Here is a 23,587-nt window from a genome sequence, read left to right as displayed (position 1 = left end):
TATGTCCCTTTTCCAAGGACTCCTTTATATATTCTCGCATAGCAGCATGTTCAGGCACAGACAGATTAAATAAACGACCCTTAGGGTATTTACTACCCGGAATCAAATCTATGGCACAATCGCACTCCCGGTGCGGAGGTAATGAACCGAGCTTAGGTTCTTCAAAAACGTCACGATATTCAGTCAAGAATTCAGGAATCTCAGAGGGAATAGATGATGAAATGGAAACCACAGGTACGTCCCCATGCGTCCCCTTACATCCCCAGCTTAACACAGACATAGCTTTCCAGTCAAGGACTGGGTTATGAGATTGCAGCCATGGCAATCCAAGCACCAACACATCATGTAGGTTATACAGCACAAGAAAGCGAATAATCTCCTGGTGATCCGGATTAATCCGCATAGTTACTTGTGTCCAGTATTGTGGTTTATTGCTAGCCAATGGGGTGGAGTCAATCCCCTTCAGGGGTATAGGAGTTTCAAGAGGCTCCAAATCATACCCACAGCGTTTGGCAAAGGACCAATCCATAAGACTCAAAGCGGCGCCAGAGTCGACATAGGCATCCGCGGTAATAGATGATAAAGAACAAATCAGGGTCACAGATAGAATAAACTTAGACTGTAAAGTGCCAATTGAAACAGACTTATCAAGCTTCTTAGTACGCTTAGAGCATGCTGATATAACATGAGTTGAATCACCGCAATAGAAGCACAACCCATTTTTTCGTCTAAAATTCTGCCGTTCACTTCTGGACAGAATTCTATCACATTGCATATTCTCTGGCATCTTCTCAGTAGACACCGCCAAATGGTGCACAGGTTTGCGCTCCCGCAGGCGCCTATCGATCTGGATAGCCATTGTCATGGACTCATTCAGACCCGCAGGCACAGGGAACCCCACCATAACATCCTTAATGGCATCAGAGAGACCCTCTCTGAAATTCGCCGCCAGGGCGCACTCATTCCACTGAGTAAGCACAGCCCATTTACGGAATTTCTGGCAGTATATTTCAGCTTCGTCTTGCCCCTGAGATAGGGACATCAAGGCCTTTTCCGCCTGAAGTTCTAACTGAGGTTCCTCATAAAGCAACCCCAAGGCCAGAAAAAACGCATCCACATTGAGCAACGCAGGATCCCCTGGAGCCAATGCAAAAGCCCAATCCTGAGGGTCGCCCCGGAGCAAAGAAATCACAATCCTGACCTGCTGAGCAGGATCTCCAGCAGAGCGAGATTTCAGGGACAAAAACAACTTGCAATTATTTTTGAAATTTTGAAAGCAAGATCTATTCCCCGAGAAAAATTCAGGCAAAGGAATTCTAGGTTCAGATATAGGAACATGAACAACAAAATCTTGTAAGTTTTGAACTTTCGTGGTGAGATTATTCAAACCTGCAGCTAAACTCTGAATATCCATTTTAAACAGGTGAACACAGAGCCATTCCAGGATTAGAAGGAGAGAGAGAGAGAAAGGCTGCAATATAGGCAGACTTGCAAGAGATTCAATTACAAGCACACTCAGAACTGAGAAAAAAAAAAAAATCTTCAGCAGACTTCTCTTTTCTCTTTCTCTGTCAATTAATTTAACCCTTTTAGGCCGGTCAAACTGTTATGGTTCTCAATGGCAAGAGAACATAGCCCAGCAAACATACGAACTAGCTCTTGGAAGGATGGAAACTCAAACTGACCATGAACTAAACCTGCCGCACAACTAACAGTAGCCGGGTAGCGTAGCCTGCGTTTTATCCCTAGACGCCCAGCGCCGGCCGGAGGACTAACTAATCCTGGCAGAGGAAAATATAGTCCTGGCTCACCTCTAGAGAAATTTCCCCGAAAGGCAAACAGAGGCCCCCACAAATATTGGCGGTGATTTTAGATGAAATGACAAACGTAGTATGAAAATAGGTTTAGCAAAATTGAGGTCCGCTTACTAGATAGCAGGAAGACAGAAAGGGCACTCTCATGGTCAGCTGAAAACCCTATCAAAATACCATCCTGAAATTACTTTAAGACTCTAGTATTAACTCATAACATCAGAGTGGCAATTTCAGATCACAAGAGCTTCCCAGACACAGAAACGAAACTACAGCTGTGAACTGGAACAAAATGCAAAAACAAACAAGGACTAAGTCCAACTTAGCTGGGAGTTGTCTAGCAGCAGGAACATGCACAGAAAGGCTTCTGATTACAATGTTGACCGGCATGGAAGTGACAGAGGAGCAAGGCTAAATAGCGACTCCCACCTCCTGATGGAAACAGGTGAACAGAGAGGATGATGCACACCAGTTCAATTCCACCAGTGGCCACCGGGGTAGCCCAAAATCCAATTTCACAACAGATTAGTCTTATTGATGCCTCTCCATTACTAACCGGGCTTAATGTCACCATACAATACAAAGGTGACATTAACCCCTTATTACCCCATATTCCATATACAGGGGAGTAGGAAGAGAGGGGCTAAGTGCCACAATTGGCGCATCTTACAGATGCGCCATTTCTGTGGTGACTGGGGGCTGGTATTTGTAGACGGGGGGGGGGGCAAATATCCATGGCCCCTCTCTAGGCTATGAAAATCAGCCCGCAGCTGTCTGTGTAGCCTTTCTGGCTATAGAATATAGGGGGACCCCGCGTCATTTTTTTGGGGGGTCCCCCTATTTTAATAACCAGTAAAGGCTACGCAGACAGCTGCGGGCTGATATTCATAGCTTGGGAACGGGCCATGGGTATTACCCCTTCCCAGACTACAAATATTAGCCCCCAGCCATTGGCTTTCCCCCTCTGGCGCAGAAAATTACGCGGGAGCCCACGCCATTTTTTTTTTTTTTTAAACATCTTCATTAATCAACATCGGCCTTGCTATTATATATGGATATATCTATGGATAATCTATATATCTATAGATGGATATCTATAAATATATCCATAGATATATCTATAGATATAACTATGGCTATATCTATCTATAGATATAGATAGATATAGATATTTATATAAAAAATTCGCCGGATTCTGCCTCACGGAAAAAAACTGATATGTGAAAGTAGCCTAACTATCCATATATCTATCTACATCAATCCATAGATATATCTATCCATACATATATCTATCCATACATCTATAGATAAATACATAGATCTATCTATTCATATATCTATAGATCTATCTATAGGTAGATATATCTATATATCTATCTCATTCCTTCTATCTATAGATAGATAGATATGGGATAGATAAAAGGAATGGGCTAGATAGATAGAAATGGGATAGATAGAAGGAATGAGATAGATTCATATATCTATCTCATTCCTTCTATCTATCTATCCCGTTCCTTCCATCTATCTATAGAAGGAATGAGATAGATGATAGATATAATACATAGATAGATAGATAGCAGGAGATAGATAGATGAAAGATAGATCTATAGATAGATAATATCTATCAATCTATGTATAGATCTATCTCATCTATCTAGCTCATTCCTTCTATTTATCTATCTATTATATCATCTATCTCATTCCTTCTGTCTATCTATTCTACCTATCATCTATCTCATTTCTTCTATCTATCTATCTATAGAAGGAATGAAATAGATGATAGATATAATATAGATAGAAGGAATGAGAGATAGATAGAATAGATAGAAGGAATGAGATAGATAGATAGATGATAGAATAGATAGAAGGAATGAGCTAGATAGATGACAGATAGATCTATAGATCAATAATATCTATCGATCTATGTATAGATCTATCTATAGATCTACCTGTCATCTATCTAGCTCATTCCTTCAATCAATCTATCTATCCATCTATCTATTTTATCTATCTGTCTATCTCATTCCTTCTATTTTCTATCTATATTTATACAGTACAGACCAAAAGTTTGGACACACCTTCTCAAGATTTTTCTGTATTTTCATGACTATGAAAATTGTACATTCACACTGAAGGCATCAAAACTATGAATTAACACATGTGGAATTATATACTTAACAAAAAAGTGTGAAACAACTGAAATATGTCTTATATTCTAGGTTCTTCAAAGTAGCCACCTTTTGCTTTGATGACTGTTTTGCACACTCTTGATGAGCTTCAAGAGGTAGTCACCGGGAATGGTCTTCCAACAATCTTGAAGGAGTTCCCAGAGATGCTTAGCACTTGTTGGCCCTTTTTCCTTCACTCTGCGGTCCAGCTCACCCCAAACCATCTCGATTGGGTTCAGCTCTGGTGACTGCGGAGGCCAGGTCATCTGGCGTAGCACCCCATCACTCTCCTTCTTGGTCAAATAGCCCTAACACAGCCTGGAGGTGTGTTTGGAGTAATTGTCCTGTTGAAAAATAAATGATGGTCCAACAAAACGCAAACCGGATGGAATTGCATGCCGCTGCAAGATGCTGTGGTAGCCCTGCTGTTTTAGTATGCCTTCAATTTTGAATAAATCCCCAACAGTGTCACCAGCAAAGCACCCCCACACCATCACACCTCCTCCTCCATGCTTAACGGTGGGAACCAGGCATGTAGAGTCCATCCTTTCACCTTTCCTGCGTCGCACAAAAACACGGTGGTTGGAACCAAAGATCTCAAATTTGGACTCATCAGACCAAAGCACAGATTTCCACTGGTCCAAAGTCCATTCCTTGTGTTCTATAGCCCAAACACGTCTCTTCTGCTTGATGCCTGTCCTTAGCAGTGGTTTCCTAGCAGCTATTTTACCATGAAGGCCTGCTGCACAAAGTCTCCTCTTAACAGTTGTTGTAGAGATGTGTCTACTGCTAGAACTCTGTGTGGCATTGACCTGGTCTCTAATCTGAGCTGCTGTTAACCTGTGATTTCTGAGGCTGATGACTCAGATAAACTTATCATCAGAAGCAGAGGTGACTCTTGGTGTTCCTTTCCTGGGGCGGTCCTCATGTGAACCAGTTTCTTTGTAGCGCTTGATTGTTTTTGCCACTGCACTTGGGGACACATTCAAAGTTTGCCCAATTTTTCGGACTGACTTACATTCATTTCTTAAACTAATGATGGCCACTCGTTTTTCTTTACTTAGAATTTGTATTATGGCAACAAAACAGCAGCTAACAGTCTATTCAGTAGGACTATCAGCTGTATATGCATCAGACTTTTGCACAACACAACTGATGGTCCCAACCCCATTTATAAGGCAAGAAATCCCACTTATTAAACCTGACAGGGCACACCTGTGAATTGAAAACCATTCCCAGTGACTACCTCTTGAAGCTCATCAAGAGAATGCCAAGAGTGTGCAAAGCAGTCATCAAAGCAAAAGGTGGCTACTTTGAAGAACCTAGAATATAAGACATAATTTCAGTTGTTTCACACTTTTTTGTTAAGTATATAATTCCACATGTATTACTTCATAGTTTTGATGCCTTCAGTGTGAATGTACAATTTTCATAGTCATGAAAATACAGAAAAATCTTTAAATGAGGTGTGTCCAAAGTTTTGGTCTGTACTGTGTCTATCTATCTATTATCTATCATCTATATGTTTATCTATCTGTGTGTGTAATGGAGTGTGGGTTGGACAAATGTAAAAGAGGAGATTGGACAAGAAATGACATCACAAATCTTTTTTTTTTGTTCAATAATACATTTTTATCTAGCTTTCAAAAAATGCATCAAAAACCGCATTAAAAAATGCATCAAAAACGTGCAAAAAACTCATCAAAAACGGACTTGTGTTTTCTGCCAAGAGATGCAGATTCAGTGCAGAAAAATCTGCAGGCAAACCTGCAACGTGTGCACATACCCTTAAAGTTGTACTCAACAGTAAAGTAAATCCATTGTGGGCACATCATGAAAGCTTTTTGGTGAAGAGGGCTGGTAGATTGCCATTTCATCAGCAAAGCAAGCCCCCTTTTCTATCACAGCTCACAGTAATCACGGGTTTGCCTGATTTTGTAATTAAAGATGCCTTGGCTTTTTTCTTCAATATAGAATTCATTTTTTCTGTCTTTATTTTGCTATTTTTGTATCTCATGCTTTTTTGTATTAAACCTATGAGTTTATGTATATCCAAAGCTTTCACTAAAAAAACTCTTTATTTCAGAGATATTTTACATGATGATCTTAATATTTAGGGGTGCCAATAAGACTTCTTTCACACTTCAGTTTTTTGGCGTCAGTCACTTCCGACATAATAAATAATGGCTGCACTCAAGTTTATTGTGCTAAAGCAAGGAAATGTGCAATACATGAAATGTGAACAGCATAATGGCTTGTGAAATTTATGAAAAAACACATGAGATTTTTAGCACAAAATTTGGCCAAAAGTTGTGAGCCCATTCACCAAACGTCAAGGTAATCTCAGATCGAATGGGTAACTAACCTGTCTGCCTAGTGTGAACACTTACCTATGGCTAATAAAATGGTAAAGCCTGCGTTTATAGAGGAGGTTAGAACCAACTGTTTGGATGTAATTAAAATCACAGCATGGTGAAGGGCGGGGCGTTCAAGTCAGAAAAAGGAATACATAGTAAATATAGAAAAACTGACTGAACAGCCATCTAGTCTGAACTGGTGCATAACCAAAAAGTCTTACCATTTTATTAGCCATAGGCAAGTGTTCACACTAGGCAGACAGGTTAGTTACCCATTCGATCTGAGATTACCTTGACGTTTGGTGAATGGGCTCACAACTTTTGGCCAAATTTTGTGCTAAAAATCTCATGTGTTTTTTCATAAATTTCACAAGCCATTATGCTGTTCACATTTCATGTATTGCACATTTCCTTGCTTTAGCACAATAAACTTGAGTGCAGCCATTATCTATTTGCTATTTAAGACTTTTTGGTTATGCACCAGTTCAGACTAGATGGCTGTTCAGTCAGTTTTTCTATATTTACTTCCGACATAATGACGGATCGACGGATCCGTCACAATAGTTGAAAAAACGGATGTAACGGATCCGTTTTTTTGACGGATCCGTTACTCGGGGGTTGTATATACTTTTTGGAGCATGCGCAATTGAAAAAAATTGAAAAAACGGATTGGGGCGACGGATCCACCGAAATGACGGTCGCGATGGATCCGTCGCCCATAGGTGGCCATTCTATGAAATGACGGACGCGACGGATCCGTCGCGATCCGCCGTTTCAACGCAGACAAAAAACGTTGCAATGACCGTCAATGTCTAGATGACATCCGCCAAATTTTGACGGATCCGTCGCATGACGGATGGTACGGCCGACCATCCGTCACAATCCGTCGCTAATGCAAGTGTATGGGGAAAAAAACGGATCCGTCGAAAAAAAAAACGGATCCGTTTTTTGAGGAAAATGGCGGATGTAGACTGACGCCAAACAACTGAAGTGTGAAAGAGGCCTAAGGTTGACCACAACTGTATTTATGGGAACACAAAAGCACTCAAAGTAGTGGCACATGCATTGAGAAATCACAGCATAAGTATGTTGCAACCGTACAGTACGAGTGTTTCTTTAGGCCAGCCAACAGTCAGCTCCAAAATAAAACTGAAATTCTGAAAAATATAGGATATATACCATTACCTGTATACAGCACATAGTACTATAATTATTCCTGTCTACGTCTATGACTGTAAACTAATAAATTCTGCAAGTAATTGTGCTTGAAATAGTGATTTGATAAACAATACATATAGATAAAATAAGATGTGTCTAAGCTGAACTCGCTCATGTTTGTGGCATTATGACTGAGGTTAATATAAGTAGTCACAGTACTCTGCAGGTTTCTAAAGCTGAAATAAAATTAAATATATTTCTTCCTCCGGCTGCTTCCTCTAAATGTGGTACCAAATCTAAAACAGAGTCTGTAAAAGAAAAGTATAAAATAGATTTTAACTCTCCCCATACTTCAATTTCACCCCAGCTCTAAATCATTAGCTTATTATTTGCTAGAATTGGTCTTTCTTCTTTAGGTTTCAAGTCCCTAGGAGTCACTGCAGAGAACATTACCAATATATTTACCAGTGCCATGCCAATTTGTTCTACATTTAATTTTACTGGACAGATGAAATCCCTGCGAGGGCGTTTGGAGGTTGTGTCATCTCTAATGACTGGCAAAGAATAGCATGAATTCAACTCATGCTCATGAATAATGGTTGGCAAATTAACAGAACCTGTGAATTAGGTTTTATATATAATTACAGAACAGAACATTATCTGCTTGCTTTTTACAAGATACTTGCTGTATGGTCGTGAGAAGAAGGTCAAGCTTTATTGTAATTGCTGTATTTGTAGAACCGTCTAGCAAAATCATTAAATAATGCACCAATGATATCTCTGCTTTTAACTACTTGGAGACCACTGAATATGTACCAGGTCCTTAAAGGACTGCCGCATTTTTTCTGTATTAAATATGAGTGTGTCTGCGTACTGTAGTGTGAATGTAGTAATACATTCACCTATCGCCAGCATCTCCGGTGTCCAGCGCCATTCTTCTGGTGTCACCGCTATGTAGACTGGTCAGGGTCACGCTGTGCCCTGCGCGACCTGGAACTATCTTTTACAATGAAAGCCTATTGAGGATCAGAACGAGGTTGGCCACCTTGTGCCAACAAGGCTGCTACATCATTAAGGAGGTAGTGAAGTCATGCTTTGGGCCAGATTCATGGGGAGAACTAGTAGGCTCCTTTAACCCCCTTCGTGACCCTGGGTATTTTCATTTTTGTTTTTCGCTCCCTTCCTTCCCAGAGCCATAACTTTTTTATTTTTCCGTCAATATGGTCATGTGAGGGCTTATTTTTTGCGGGACAAGTTGTACTTTTGAACAACATCATTGGTTTTAGCTTGTCATGTACTACAAAACGGGAAAAAAAATTCCAAGTGCGGTGAAATTGCAAAAAAAGTGCAATCCCACACTTGTTTTTTGTTTGGCTTTTTTGCTAAGTTCACTAAATGCTAAATCTAACCTGCCATTTTGATTCTCCAGGTCATTACGAGTTCACAGACACCAAACATGTCTAGGTTCTTTTTTTATCTAAGTGGTGAAAAAAATTCCAAAACTTTGCTTTTTTCGTGATCTGGGGTCAGGTGAGTGCTTATTTTTTGCATGCTGAGCTGACGTTTTTAATTATACCATTTTGGTGCAGATACATTCTTTTGATCGCCCGTTATTGCACTTTAATGCAATGTCACGGCGACCCCAAAAAATTTATTCTGGCGGTTCAAATTTTTTTCTCGCTACGCCGTTTAGCGATCAGGTTAATCATTTTTTATTGATAGATCAGGCGATTCTGAACACAGCGATACCAAATATGTGTATATTTGATTTTTTTTTTATTGTTTTATTTTGAATGGGGCAAAAGGGGGGTGATTTAAACTTTTATTTTTTTCATATTTTTTAAAACAATTTTTTTTTTTTTACTTTTGCCATGCTTCAATAGCCTCCATGGGAGCTTAGAAGCTGGCACAACTCGATCGGCTCAGCTACATAGAAGAGAAGCTCAGATCGCTCCTATGTAGCTGAATTACAGGCTTGCTATGAGCGCCGACCACAGGGTGGCCCTCATAGCAATCCGGCATCAACAACCATAGAGGTCTCAAGGAGATATGGGATGCAGGATATGTATGATGGGAATATGAGCACGGGACTATGGAATGGAGGATATGTATGATGGGAATATGGGCACGTGACTATGGGATGGAGAATGTGTGATGATGGTATATAGGCACGGAACTATGAGATGGAGGAATTGTACATAGGGGCAGTATTATAGTAGCTATATTCATGTGCCCCTATGTATATATCCTCCATCCCATAGTCCCCTGCCCATATACCCATCACACATCCTCCATCCCATAGTCCTGTGCCCATGTTCCCAACATACATATCCTCCATCTCATGGTCCCATATTCCCATCATACATATCCTCCATCCCATAGTCCCATGCCCATATACCCATCACGGCAGAATTTTTGCTTTCTTGGCCTGTGTTTTCACTCTTTAAATCATGACAACCCAAAACATCCAAATGACCCTGCTCAAAAGTTCACATACCCTGGTGATTTTGGCCTGATAACATGCACAGATGTTGACACAAATGGGTTTGCATAGCTACTAAAGGTAACATCCTCACCTGTGACCTGTTTGCTTGTAATCAGTGTGTGTGCATAAAAGTTGAGTGAGTTTCTGGGATCCAGACAGACTCTTGCATCTTTCATCCAGCCACTGATGTTTCTTCCAGCACACATCCTACTTACCTTCCTTGCACACCCTTGCTGCATATCGTTCCAGTGCCAGCAGCTCTTCCGGCCAAGCAATCACGTGTCCCCACTCATTAAGGTAATGAATATGAAGGAAAAAGTGTGGTAGAAAAAGGTGCACAAGCAACCGGGATAACCGCCACCATGAAAGGATCGTTAAGAAAAGGCCATTCAAAAATTTGGGGGAGATTCACAAGGAGAGAACTGCTGCTGGAGCCATTGCTTCAAGAGCCACCACACACAGATGTATCCAGGACATGGGCTACAAGTGTCGCATTCCTTGCGTCAAGTCACTCATGACCATAGACAACGCCAGAAGCGTCTCACCTGGGCCAAGGAGAAAAAGAACTGGACTGTTGCTCACTGGTCCAAGGTGTTTTCAGATGAAAATAAATTTTGCATTTCATTTGGAAATTGAGGTCCGAGAGTCTGGAGGAAGAGTGGAGAGGCCACAATCCAAGCTGCTTGAGGTCTAGTGGTCTAGTGTGAAGTTTCCACAATCAATGATGGTTTGGGGAGCCATGTCATCTGCTGGTGTAGATCCACTGTGTTTTTCAAGATCAATGTCAGAGCAGCCGTCTACAAGGAAATTTTAGAGCACAGATGCTTCCCACTGCCAACAATATGTATGATGGGTATATGGGCACGGGACTATGAGATGGAGGCTAATCATTATAATTTGTTATAACTAACCACAGTTAGTTACTATGTCAGGGCAATGCCGGGCTCTTCAGCTAGTAAGAAATAAATTGGAATATTGTTTTAATACGCACTATTCAATTTTATCTAATGATTGGAATAAAGTACAGAGTCTCGAGGAAGAGTAGAGAGGACACAATCCAAGCTGCTTGAGGTCTAGTGTGAAGTTTGCACAATCTGTGATGGTTTGGGGAGCCATGTCATCTGCTGGTGTAGATCCACTGTGTTTTTCAAGATCAATGTCAGAGCAGCCATCTACCAGGAAATTTTGAAGCACTTCATGCTTCCCACTGCCGACAATATGTATGATGGGTACATGGGCACGGGACTATGGGATGGAGGATAATCATTATAATTGGTTATAACTAACCACGGTTAGTTACTATGCCCATGCAATGCCGAGCTCTTCAGCTAGTAAGAAATAAATTGTAATAGTTTTAATAAGCACTATTCAATTTTATCAATTTAATGATGATTGGAATAAAGTACATTTTAATTACCATATTTTGCGGATTATAAGACGCACCGGATAAGATGCACCCCAAATTGAGGAGAAAAATAGGAAAAAAACTTTTTTTTTTTAATAAAACGATGGTGCTTCTTATAATCCATGTGTCTTATTGCTTACCAGGGGTGGTGGCTGCAGTGAAGCGCGGTCCCTGCTGGAGGAAGCAAGATTGGAGCGTTGCTGCAGGCCGCAGGTGGGGATGAGGGTGTGTTCGGATGTGTGGTGCGCCGCTGCGGGTGTTCGGTGCTGCGGGGCTCTGCCAACATTTTGTGAAAGCCCAGAGCCCCCACTGTTACATGGTTTCGTATGCGGTGGACTCTGGGAAAATGGCTGCCGGGGCGGCACATGCGCAGATGGAGATCTCGGCTCCAAGATCTCGGGAGATGAGATCTCAGCGCTGAGATCTCATCTCCCGAGATTTTGGTGCCGAGATCTCCATCTGCATTATACCGCTATGGGGGTGCATTATATACTATGTGGGAGCATTATCCTATTATGGGGCTGCATTATACCGCTATGGGGATGCATTATACCACTATGGGGGCACATTATACTACTATGGGGATTCATTCTGCTGGGGGGTGCATTATTCTCGTATGGGGGGTGCATTATACTGCTATTGGGGTGCATTATACTCGTAGGGGGAGGCATTATACTACTATGGGGGTGCATTATACTGCTATATATGACTGTGGGGTGCATTATACTATTATATATGACTATGAGGGTGTATTAAACTAGTATATATAACTATGGGGGTGTATTATACTACTATGGATGACTGGGGTGCATTATACTATTATTGATGACTGGGGTGCATTATACTACTATATATGACTATGGGGTGCATTATATATGGATGACTATGAGGGCAATATGGAGGGACAGGGGGCAGTATGGTGAGACATGAGGCAAAATGGGAGGACATGTGGGGCCCAGAATGGGAGGACACGTGGATTCCAGAATGTGGGATATTATTACTGTCGCTTTTTTTCTTCATCTGTAGTGTAGAGATTGGGGGAAAATTTGTGAATGTGCTGTTATTTTCCGCAGAGATGAGTCCTGGCTGGAAGAAGTGATGGTGGTCTCTGCTAGATGAAGATGAAGGACTTCAACTAGAGACGTCACCGGTAATCACTGTATTAAATGTTCACTAACACTATATACAGAGCGACTGTGTATAATGTCACCAGTGATCGCTGTATTACATGCACACTGACAATATACACTGTGTACTATATACAAATCTCCTGTGTATAATGGCACGTATGGTAAAATTAGTAGTTTTTTTATTAATGATCAGTATTGTAGTATTTGGTCACTATGTGGTGGTAATATGTGTTCTGGTCATGGTGTGGCCGCATTTGTCCCTTGTATGTGGTATTATTGGTCACTATGGGGTAGTAATATGTGGTCTGGTCATGGTGTGACAGTATTTGTTCCTTTTAAATACTGGTAATATGTGGTCTGACCATGGTGTGGTGATATTTGTCCCTTGTGTGTTATTATTCAATCACTATGTGGTGGTAATATATGGTTTGGTCACCATGTGACGTATTTGTCTCTTGCATGTGATATTATTGAGTCACTATGTGGTAGTAATATATGGTCTGGTCACAGTGTGATAGTATTTGTTCCTTGTAATGTGGTATAATATTGCTCATTTTAAAAAATACAGTATGTGTTACACAGTCCCTTAAAGAAACAAATTAAAATATACCTAAAAATATTATAGAGTAGAGTAAGGCCTGGCCAAAAGAATCTACTTCATCATGGTCGTGGCTTAAAAAAATCTTTTAGCCAAAAAAGCTGCTGGTTATATATGTAATTTGGTGTTAGATGGGAACTGTTAAAGTGTGATTGGTGAGGACCTGGCGCAGATGTGGAGTTTTTCTATGAGGGGACGGTGGGACTATGGAAGGTTCGAGCGTTGAAGGAGGAGCTGGGGTGGAGCCTGGGTGGATTCTCAAGGGGACACGAAAATTTTGACGTATGGGACCCCAAAATTCCTGGTGGCAGCCCTGTTTGGTATTATCACAATCATAATGACCTGATGAATCATGTTGCCCGGTCAGTTCTACTATGTATGGCAAAAACAATGGCAAAGTGTATATTTTTTCATTAGTCTATCCCATTTGTATTTTTTTCAAGTTTTTTAATACACTAAATGGTAAAATGAAATCCATCATTCAAAACTCCAACTCATCATGCAAAAGCAAGCTCTTATATGAAAATATTGATGGAAAAATAAAAAAAGTAATGGCTCTCGTAAAGGGGAAAAAAAAAATCAGAGACCAAAGGCAACATATTGCCTGGTCATAAAAGTGAAAGATAGTATTCACAGGTACAACAGGTACAAAAATGTTAACCTTATCTTCTTGCTCTTTCATGTAAACAATGCTTGTCATTGTCAATGGCAAGACTTTGGTGTAATTGAGAGGTGACACCTCAGAACAAGTCACTCAATAGCTGCACAGGAAATGAATATGTCATGTGTGGACCTTTCTGCTGCAGATGGTATTTGAAAAGAAGAAACTGAGATCAATAAAATAATCAATTTTTTCTAGGAAATTTGAGATTTTCTTGTAAACTTAACCCTTTAATAATGAATCCCCTTTGTGCCTTAATGCTATGGTAATTTATTTTCATTTTTGCCTATCTGCATTCCATCAGCCATGATTTTTTGTACTTCTTAAATGTCTTTAAGGTCATATAAGGAAGAAATTGTCATTTCTGTTTAATTTGTTTTTCTAGACAATACACTGTTATATGTACTTTATGGACAAACAGCATTATTTTCTCTATAATGTCCCATTGTAAAAAAACAAAACATATACTACATGTTATTTTTTTTTTTTTAAAGTTTTAAAGCTTACTCTCAGTGAAATGGACTTTTATTCAACTTTTTACTTCCATTCTCCACCCTTCCTCTCACTGCTGCCATTTAATTTCCTTTCTCTTTTCCCTTCCCTTTTTTGACTTTCTCTCTCTCTCTTTTTTTTCTAACGATATACCTGATTAAGTACTTACAGTGGGTACGGAAAGCATTCAGACCCCTTTAAATTTTTCACTCTGTTTCATTGCAGCCATTTTGTAAATTAAAAAAAAAAAAAAAATTCTCATTAATGTACACTCTGCACCCCATCTTGACAGAAAAAAACACAGAAATGTAGATATTTTTACATATTGATTAAAAAAGAAAAACTGTAATATCACATGGTCATAAGTATTCAGTCCCTTTGCTCAGACACTCATATTTAAGTCACATGCTGTCAATTTCCTTGTGATCCTCCTTGAGATGGTTCTACTCCCTTATTGCAGGCCAGCTGTTTTTAATTAAACTGATAGGACTTGATTTGTAAAGGTACACACCTGTCTATATAAGACCTCACAGCTCACAGTCCATGTCAGACCAAATGACAATCATGAGGTCAAAGGAACTGGACAAGGAGCTCAGAAACAAATTTTTGTCAAGGCACAGATCTGGCCAAGGTTACAAAAGAATTTCTGCAGTACTCAAGGTTCCTAAGAGCACAGTGGCCTCCATAATCCTTAAATGGAAGAAGTTTGGGACCACCAGAAGTCTTCCTAGACCTGACCGTCCAGCCAAACTGAGCAATCGTGGGAGAAGAGAGGTAAAGAACCCCTAGATCACTGTGGCTGAGCTCCAGAGATGCAGTACGGAGATGGGAGAAAGTTCCACAAAGTCAACTATCACTGCAGCCCTCCACTAGTCGGGCCTTTATGGCAGAGTGGCCCGACGAAAGCCTCTCCTCAGAGCAAGACATATAAAAGCCCGCATAGAATTTGCTAAAAAACATATGAAGGACTCCCAGACTATGAGAAATAAGATTCTTTGGTCTGATGAGACGAAGATAAACCTTTTTGTTGTTAATTCTAAGCGGCATGTGTGGAGAAAACCAGGTAGTGCTCATCACCTGCTCAATACAATCCCAACAGTAAAAAATGGTGGTGGCAGCATCATGCTATGGGGGTGTTTTTCAGCTGAAGGGACAGGACGACTGGTTGCCATTGAAGGAAACATGAATGCGGCCAAGTACAGAGATGTCCTGGATGAAAACTTCTTCCAGAGTGCTCTGGACCCAAGACTCGGCCGACGGTTCACCTTCCACCAAGACAATGACCCTAAGCACACAGCTAAAATAGCAAAGGAGTGACTTCAGAACAACTCTGTGACCATTCTTCACTGGCCCAGCCAGAGCCCTGACCTAAACCCAATTGAGCATCTCTGGAGAGACCTGAAAATGGCTGTCCCTGGATGAATTTCTGTTCTGCTCAGAAAATCAGCCTGTATGTTTACCGCACCCTTTATGTGCAGAGTGGACATAGAGAGGTGTTCTTCGGACCACGAGAATATTCTGGCTGATATTGCCTTCAGGTCCTCGTGCCTTGTACTTCCTTGATGACAAAGGTGGGCAACTGTTATCATGTTGTCTGAGTATATCTTGACATGAGTATCCTGGACTAGGGCTACTGAGGTCCTGAGTACCTCCTCTACTGTCTTCAGTTATCTGAAATTTGAGAATCATTGGCTTATCTCGTCTGACCAGCATCCCTGGAATGAGTATTGGGAGACCATGGCTCCCCATGCTTTCCTGCTGGCGTCTACTTTTATAGTGATCGCTGAGACTTGGGTCTAGGAGACCCCTCTGCTCAAATTCTTTGTTTTAAGCCACCATGTCAACAAGGTGTTTATGTGAGGCGGCATCTGGATCTTCTTGTCCAAGCATTCCGAGGAGCTGTTTCAGTTTGCCAGGATGTGCGTCTGAAGCGTTCTGGTGTGTGCTCGTGCCCATGCAACCATCTGGATGCAAGATGTCATGGATCCGAGAACCGATAAGGCCCATCTTAATGACACCACTTTCTTTCTCTGTAGTATCTTTATCTTTGATTTTAACAAGATCTGTTTTTGTTTGGGCAACAAAGATGTTTGGCTGTGTGAGTCTAGTAGGACTCCCTCCTTTTTGAGGTTCACTATCCAGCCTAGAGATGATAAGATCTGGGTTGTTATCTGTAGATGTTCCTGTAGCATGGGTACTAAAGGAGCAACCAAAAAAAAAATTGTCGAGGTACGGAACTATGTATATGTGCTGACCTCTAATGTATGCCATGACCTCTGACCTGATCTTTGTGAAGATCTGTGGGGCCGAGGAAAGACAAAATGGGAGGACATTGAACTGATAACGGACTGTGTGCTCTCCCTAGGCAATTGGAAATCTTAAGAATTTCCGATAAGTTGGATGGATCGGAATGTGGCAATATGCATCCCGTAGGTCTATCGTCGCCATGACAAAATCCTGCCCAATCAGAGGTACTGTTAACCTGACAGATTCCATCTTGAATCTTCTATACGTTATGTAACGATTCAGAGGTTTCAGATTATAGCTCGATGGGACTCATTTTTTTTTTTTTTTCATGAGGAACAGGTTTGAATAATGTCCCCTATTTCTCTCCCTTTCCGGGACTATGGAGGCTACCTTTGTAGATAATACGCCCTTCACTTCCGCTATCAAGGTGGACTGTAGCTCTGGAGAGGAGAGTCACCTTCTCTTTGTTTTTGGACAATATGAGACAAACTCTATTTTTTTTCCTTCCCCGACTGATGTTACAGTCCATTGGTCTGTTACACCTATAAACCGCACCTAAATCATTATTACGCCAGGCAAGTAGTCATAAATGCACCAAAGAAAAAGCACTAAGCGAAAAAGTAATAAAATACATAAATTTTATTATAACACCAATAAAATCAATCAAGTAAATACCATATATAACCAAGGGGAACCAAAAAATACAGAAAAACCACAAGGTATGGCTGGAAAAAGTGGTAACAGTCAATATGGAGTAACCTTCACAATATCAGCATCATCATAATGACAGCAAAGTAATCACATATTCAAAGGACTTATATATAAAACAATAATACACCTGATACCACAGCCATCAATGACAATGAACCCAAAGCCAGTGCATATATATGATAAAATAATAGTTTATATAAAGTGCAAAGTACCAGCTAGGAATAAATATAAGTATCAACAAATGGTAACGTTTTTAAGGGTTCAGAATCATTGTAAGCTGAAGCAGGGGACGAAGCTTTCCTGAGCGAAACGTGCGTCGGGTGTCGTGGGTCCCTGGCTGGTGGTCTATACTGGGTAAATATGTTCCCTTTACTTGCTTTTTTTCTAATGTTGTTATTATGTCCTCTGATGCTTCGGCTTACAATGATTCTGAACCCTTAAAAACGTTACCATTTGTTGATACTTATATTTATTCCTAGCTGGTACTTTGCACTTTATATAAACTATTATTTTATCATATATATGCACTGGCTTTGGGTTCATTGTCATTGATGGCTGTGGTATCAGGTGTATTATTAATGTTTTATATATAAGTCCTTTGAATATGTGATTACTTTGCTGTCATTATGATGATGCTGATATTGTGAAGGTTACTCCATATTGACTGTTACCACTTTTTCCAGCCATACCTTGTGGTTTTTCTGTATTTTTTGGTTCCCCTTGGTTATATATGGTATTTACTTGATTGATTTTATTGGTGTTATAATAAAATTTATATATTTTATTACTTTTTCGCCTAGTGCTTTTTCTTTGGTGCATTTAGTCCATTGGTCTGAACAGATCTTGTGCCACTGTGAAAGGAAGTTTGGATGCGACCTCCTACTGTGTTGGCATTATTTTGTCTCTGGGAGTGGGGAAGAAAAAGATTTCTGCCTTTTCCCTGTTTCAGGTACTTCCAGCAACCTGATTTTCCCTTCCCCTTGTACTGAGGTGTATGCTCTCTTGCCGGGGGCGAAAGGGTCTTTTCCTAGTATTCCTAGGCTCAGGTAAGGTCTTCTTTTTATCCAAAGCCTTCTCTAGCAACTTGTCGAGGGCTGGACGAAACATGTATTTCCCTTTTGATGTGGATAGAACACAACTTCATTTTTTAAGTCATGTTCCCACTCCAGGATCTTAGCCAGAGTGCTCGACTCACAGAGTTTGATAACCCTGATGACCTTGCTGCTATTCTTACAGGCATCTGCTAAGAACCCTGTTGCTTTCTGGAGAAGAGGTAGACAAGCTAGGATGTTCTATCTAGGAGTACCCATGGACAGGTGTTCCTCCAGCTGCCCAAGCCAACGGTACATCGATCGGGCCACACAGATAGATACGGCGTTGGTATTTAATAAAGATGTCGAGGTTTTCCATGATTTCCTCAGTAGCCTATCCATCTTGCGTTCCAGATGGTCATTCAACTGTGAGGCATCCTCAAATGGTAGTGTAGATTTTTTAGCTACAGGCGCAATCTGGACGTCGACCTTTGGGATCTTTGACCAGCATTATGCCGTTTTGCCGTCCACAATATTCATTGAAATGGTTAGCCTCTTTTCTGGGGATTCCCACTCCTCTAGCACCAGGTCCTGGATGTTTTTATGAATGGGAAACTCCTGCTTCTTCCTAGAACTGAGACTCCGAACATTTCTTCCTGTACCATCTCGGCAGTGTTCTCCTCCTCAATCTTCATGGTCCTCCCTTACTGCCATGAGGAGTTCCTCTTTATTCCCTGAGGAGAAATAATATCTCTCCTGTTGGGAGACCTCTGGGTCCAGGATTAATTTGCCTTCTTCCAGAGGTTCGTCTGGGATCGACATTTCATCCTGAAAGTCATCATTCCCTTTGTCCTCTAGATTAAGCTTCCTTCTTTCAGCTTCTGGATGGACACTGGGAGAGGGTGCGGGCTGGGAAAAAGCCCCCAGGGAGGTTTTTATCCCCTGTTGGATTAGGCCCTTAATTTCTTCCATCAAGGATTGTTGCTCTTCCCTGATGACTTTCTTAGTGCACTCTTTACATAATGTCTTATGTGAGACTGCACATGTCCGTAAAGTCTTGGACTTGCTTCCTGGTGCAGGTTCCTTGTCCCCCTACAAGAAAAGGGGAGAAGGAATTATAAGGGTCTAAACCTGCACACAGGGAATGGACACCCAGTGCCTCTGGTATGCTGAAGCCGGCCGGCGTGTGATGTCACCTCCTGCTGCCGGCTTCAGACCCAGAAATTCTCGCACGTGCGCACCCAGTGTGACACGCTGCCTGGATCCGCAACGCCGGAGGAGGCTGAAATGCTCAGAGAGGCCTCCAGCTAAAGAATCCCCCCAGACCTTGCCCAAAGGTGTGGACTGGTGGAGGGTCCCAAGTCCAGAACGGAGATGGGAACAATGCTCGGGGAGGAGAGGTAAGTCTGCTCGGTCCCCTGCTGCCCGGCCTGTATTTATTTACCCCCGATGACTGTTTCCGACACAGCAAACCATGGATGACCTCTTCATCCCTAGTAGGGACGGGAAAGAACAGATGGGGAGGATGTGGAAGGGGTTATTTAACCTTTTTGATATTTCCTGTCCCTATTAGGAAAGGGGTAACATCCTCCGGTGTGCTGTCATGGGGGGTTACTAGAGAAAATTTGATTTATCAAGTCACTTCAGTCTGCATATTGAGCACTTTTTAATTGACAAGAGCTCAAAACAAGCGCTGCCTGAACTTGATCAGCGGCTCTGAACGGACACTGCAGCTGCACATACCTTGTTTCATACAGACAGAAGCCAGTGATCACTGCTGGCCATGGCACTCGTCTGATCGCGGCTTCAGTGTTCGTGCAGAGCTGAGTGCAGGCAGTGCTTGCTTGAGATCTGCCAATCATGATATGACAAAGTGTTCAGTATTGGCGGAACGGTGTACTGAACCCTTTGGCAATGCCAAGTAGTGATGAGTCGATCATGACTGATACGAGACAGAGACAGCTGCTTGAGAACGATGGGAGCCGGCACCACAGGAGAGCCACTAAAATCTGAGAATGGGGGTAAAATGATGGTTTTCAGCAGCCAAAACACTTCCCAACCGAATAACCTCCACCCATCGATTTAATTGGCTGGCTGCAAGTAAGAGGGGTTTTGGCTACGTTAATATCATATGTGTTTACCTTGGGATTAGTGATGAGAAAGTATGCTCGTTACTCAGGTTTCTCCAAGCATGCTCGGGTGGTCTCTGAGTATTTTGGCGTGCTCGGAGATTTAGTTTATGTCGACGCAGCTGCATGATTTGCGACTGCTAGACAGATTGAATACTTGCGGGGTGTTGTGAATTCTGCTTTTGGGCTCCCTCCGGTGGTAGTAGGTGGTAATGCAGTTGTCCCTGGGTTGCAGTCCTGGTCAGGTGTGTCTGCTGATTGCAGTTCTGACTGGGGTATTTAGGTGTGCAGGATTCATTAGTCCTTGCCAGTTGTCAATTGTTGTTGGGGGTCATTCCATATCAAGTGATCCAAATATGAATATTTTTTTTACCTTACGTCTTTAGATTTTTTTTATTTTTTGTTTTTATGAAGTACAACTTTAGTTAATTACAAATTAAAAGTTTAAAATTTTTTTCTTCATCAGTTAATTTTTTACAGATTTTTAAAGTTTTGAAAAAGCATGGATTTTGGCCTGGTATGGCTTTACATTTTTTATCATATCTCGGGCTAGAATTAAGATATAGAGGTGGGAGATGCATCATTTTTCTCAGAACGGTACTGGCTTTCATTTGATATGTCACAAGACTATGTTTCTTTATATTTTGTTTTGGAGAAATCAAATTAAAAATTTTGATGCGCAATTCTGAAAAAAACGTATGTTTTAAAATTGTGAAAACATGCATGTGTGTTACTTGTGTCCTTGTTTATATTTGTACATGGATTCAACTTGGGATCTATCACATTTGTATTTTTTTTTAAGCCTTGAATCATCTGATTTTATGTTTGTGTGAGTTTCTTCCTTTTTTCTTTTCAAATTACAACTTACTGCATTCAACATTTATATGTAACAATAAAGAAACACAAAAAACAAATACCAAAGTGCCAGAATAAATGCATCTTAGGGTATGTCTCCACGTTCAGGATTGCATCAGGATTTGGTCAGGATTTTCCATCAGTATTTGTAAGCCAAAACCAGGAGTGGAACAATTAGAGGAAAAGTATAATAGAAACATATGCTCCACTTTTGCATTTATCACCCACTCCTGGTTTTGGCTTACAAATACTGATGGAAAATCCTGACCAAATCCTGATGCGATCCTGAACGTGGACACATACCCTTAATCATCATAACAACTTGCTCAGCATTTTCAACCTGAATTCATTGAACAAGCCAAAAGATAAAAGGTGATCACATCCTCAAGTGTGATTTTCTAAATACAGTCTCGTCCTAATTATGTTAAAAACAAGATTAAAAGAACCAATATTTTTACCACCTATTTATACATGGAACAATTTTTTTTCTACTATATCACTGAACATGTCATTCATGCCGCGGCCCTTTTTCGTTTTTGTGTTTTCGTTTTTCGCTCCCCTACTTCCCAGAGCTATAACTTTTTTATTTTTCCGTCAATATGGCCACGTGAGGGCTTATTTTTTGCGGGACGAGTTGTACTTTTGAACGACATCATTGGTTTTACCATGTCGTGTACTAGAAAACGGGAAAAAAATTCCAAGTGCGGTGAAATTGCAAAAAAAGTGCAATCCCACACTTGTTTTTTGTTTGGCTTTTTTGTTAGGTTCACTAAATGCTAAAACTAACCTGCCATTATGATTCTCTAGGTCATTACGAGTTCATAGACACCTAACATGTCTAGGTTATTTTTTATCCAAGTGGTGAAAAAAAATTCCAAACTTTGCTTAAAAAAAAAAAAAAAAAAAAAAGTGCCGTTTTCCGATACTCGTAGCGTCTCCATTTTTCGTGATCTGGGGTCGGGTGAGGGCTTATTTTTTGCGTGCCGAGCTGATGGTTTTTAATGATCCCATTTCGGCGCAGATGCGTTCTTTTGATCGCCCGTTATTGCATTTTAACGCAATGTCGCGGCGACCAAAAAAACGTAATTCTGGCGTTTCGGATTTTTTTCTCGCTACGCTGTTTAGCGATCAGGTTAATGCTTTTTTTTAGTTGATAGATCGGGCGATTCTGAACGCGGCGATACCAAATATGTGTAGGGTTTTTTTTTTTTTTTAATTGTTTTATTTAGGATGGGGCGAAATGGGGGTGATTTAAACTTTTATATTTTTAATATTTTTTTTCACATTTTTAAAAACTTTTTTTTTTCACTTTTGCCATGCTTCAATAGCCTCCATGGGAGGCTAGAAGCAGGCACAGCCCGATCGGCTCTGCTACATAACAGCGATCATCAGATCGCTGTTATGTAGCTCAAATGCAGGTGTGCTGTGAGCGCCGACCACAGGGGGGCGCTCACAGCTACCAGCGATCAGTAACCATAGAGGTCTCAAGGACCTCTATGGTTACCTTCCTGAGGCATCGCCGACCCCCGATCATGTGACGGGGGTCGGCGATGACGTCATTTCCGGCCACACGGCCGGATGCGGTAGTTAAATGCCGCTGTCTGCGTTTGACAGCGGCATTTAACAGGTTAATAGCGGCGGGTGAACAGCGATTTCACCCGCCGCTATTGCGCGCACATGTCAGCTGTACAAAACAGCTGACATGTCGCGACTTTGATGTGGGCTCACCTCCGGAGCCCACATCAAAGCAGGGGACCCGACATGCGCAGTACATGTACGGCGCATGTCGCGAAAGGGTTAAGAAGAATAGTACAGTAGTTAAATCCTCGCTCTATAAAATATGAACTAATCAAACAATTAATAGTAGGTTTTTACACTGGCCTTCTATCATCAATGTGTCCCTTCTAGTGGGTGAAATGTCATCTTGTCCATAAGCGCTCACTAGCAATGGCTGTTTCCTTCTGTGTCAGAGTATGTGCGGCTGTCATGGTGCTCGGCTCCACCTGAGTTATATCTGATTTTTGTTCACTTTTACAATGTCTGATTTTCTTGGATAGACATAGGACGGCTCTGGACCAGAAGGTGCAGAAAAGTCACTTCTATGTCTAAATTTTCACAATCTTTGGAGAGTCCAGTAGCCGTCAGCGCTAATCATATTCACAGGTCACATAGCCAGTTGTGTCATCCATTGCTAATCTTGTGCCGCCTTCTACCACGTCATGGACGTCACTGTCTTTATTTCCACAACATGGGATGACAGTCCGATATTGCTGAGTCACTGTGATGGGTTCTGCTTCCTGTAACCGGTGTTATAACAATCTCTCCTCCTCTTCGTACTCCTGGTTTATA

The sequence above is a fragment of the Ranitomeya variabilis genome, chromosome 3, assembly GCF_051348905.1.
Source record: "Ranitomeya variabilis isolate aRanVar5 chromosome 3, aRanVar5.hap1, whole genome shotgun sequence".
Lineage (NCBI taxonomy): Eukaryota > Metazoa > Chordata > Amphibia > Anura > Dendrobatidae > Ranitomeya > Ranitomeya variabilis.
Note: the sequence above shows the minus strand (reverse complement) of the source record.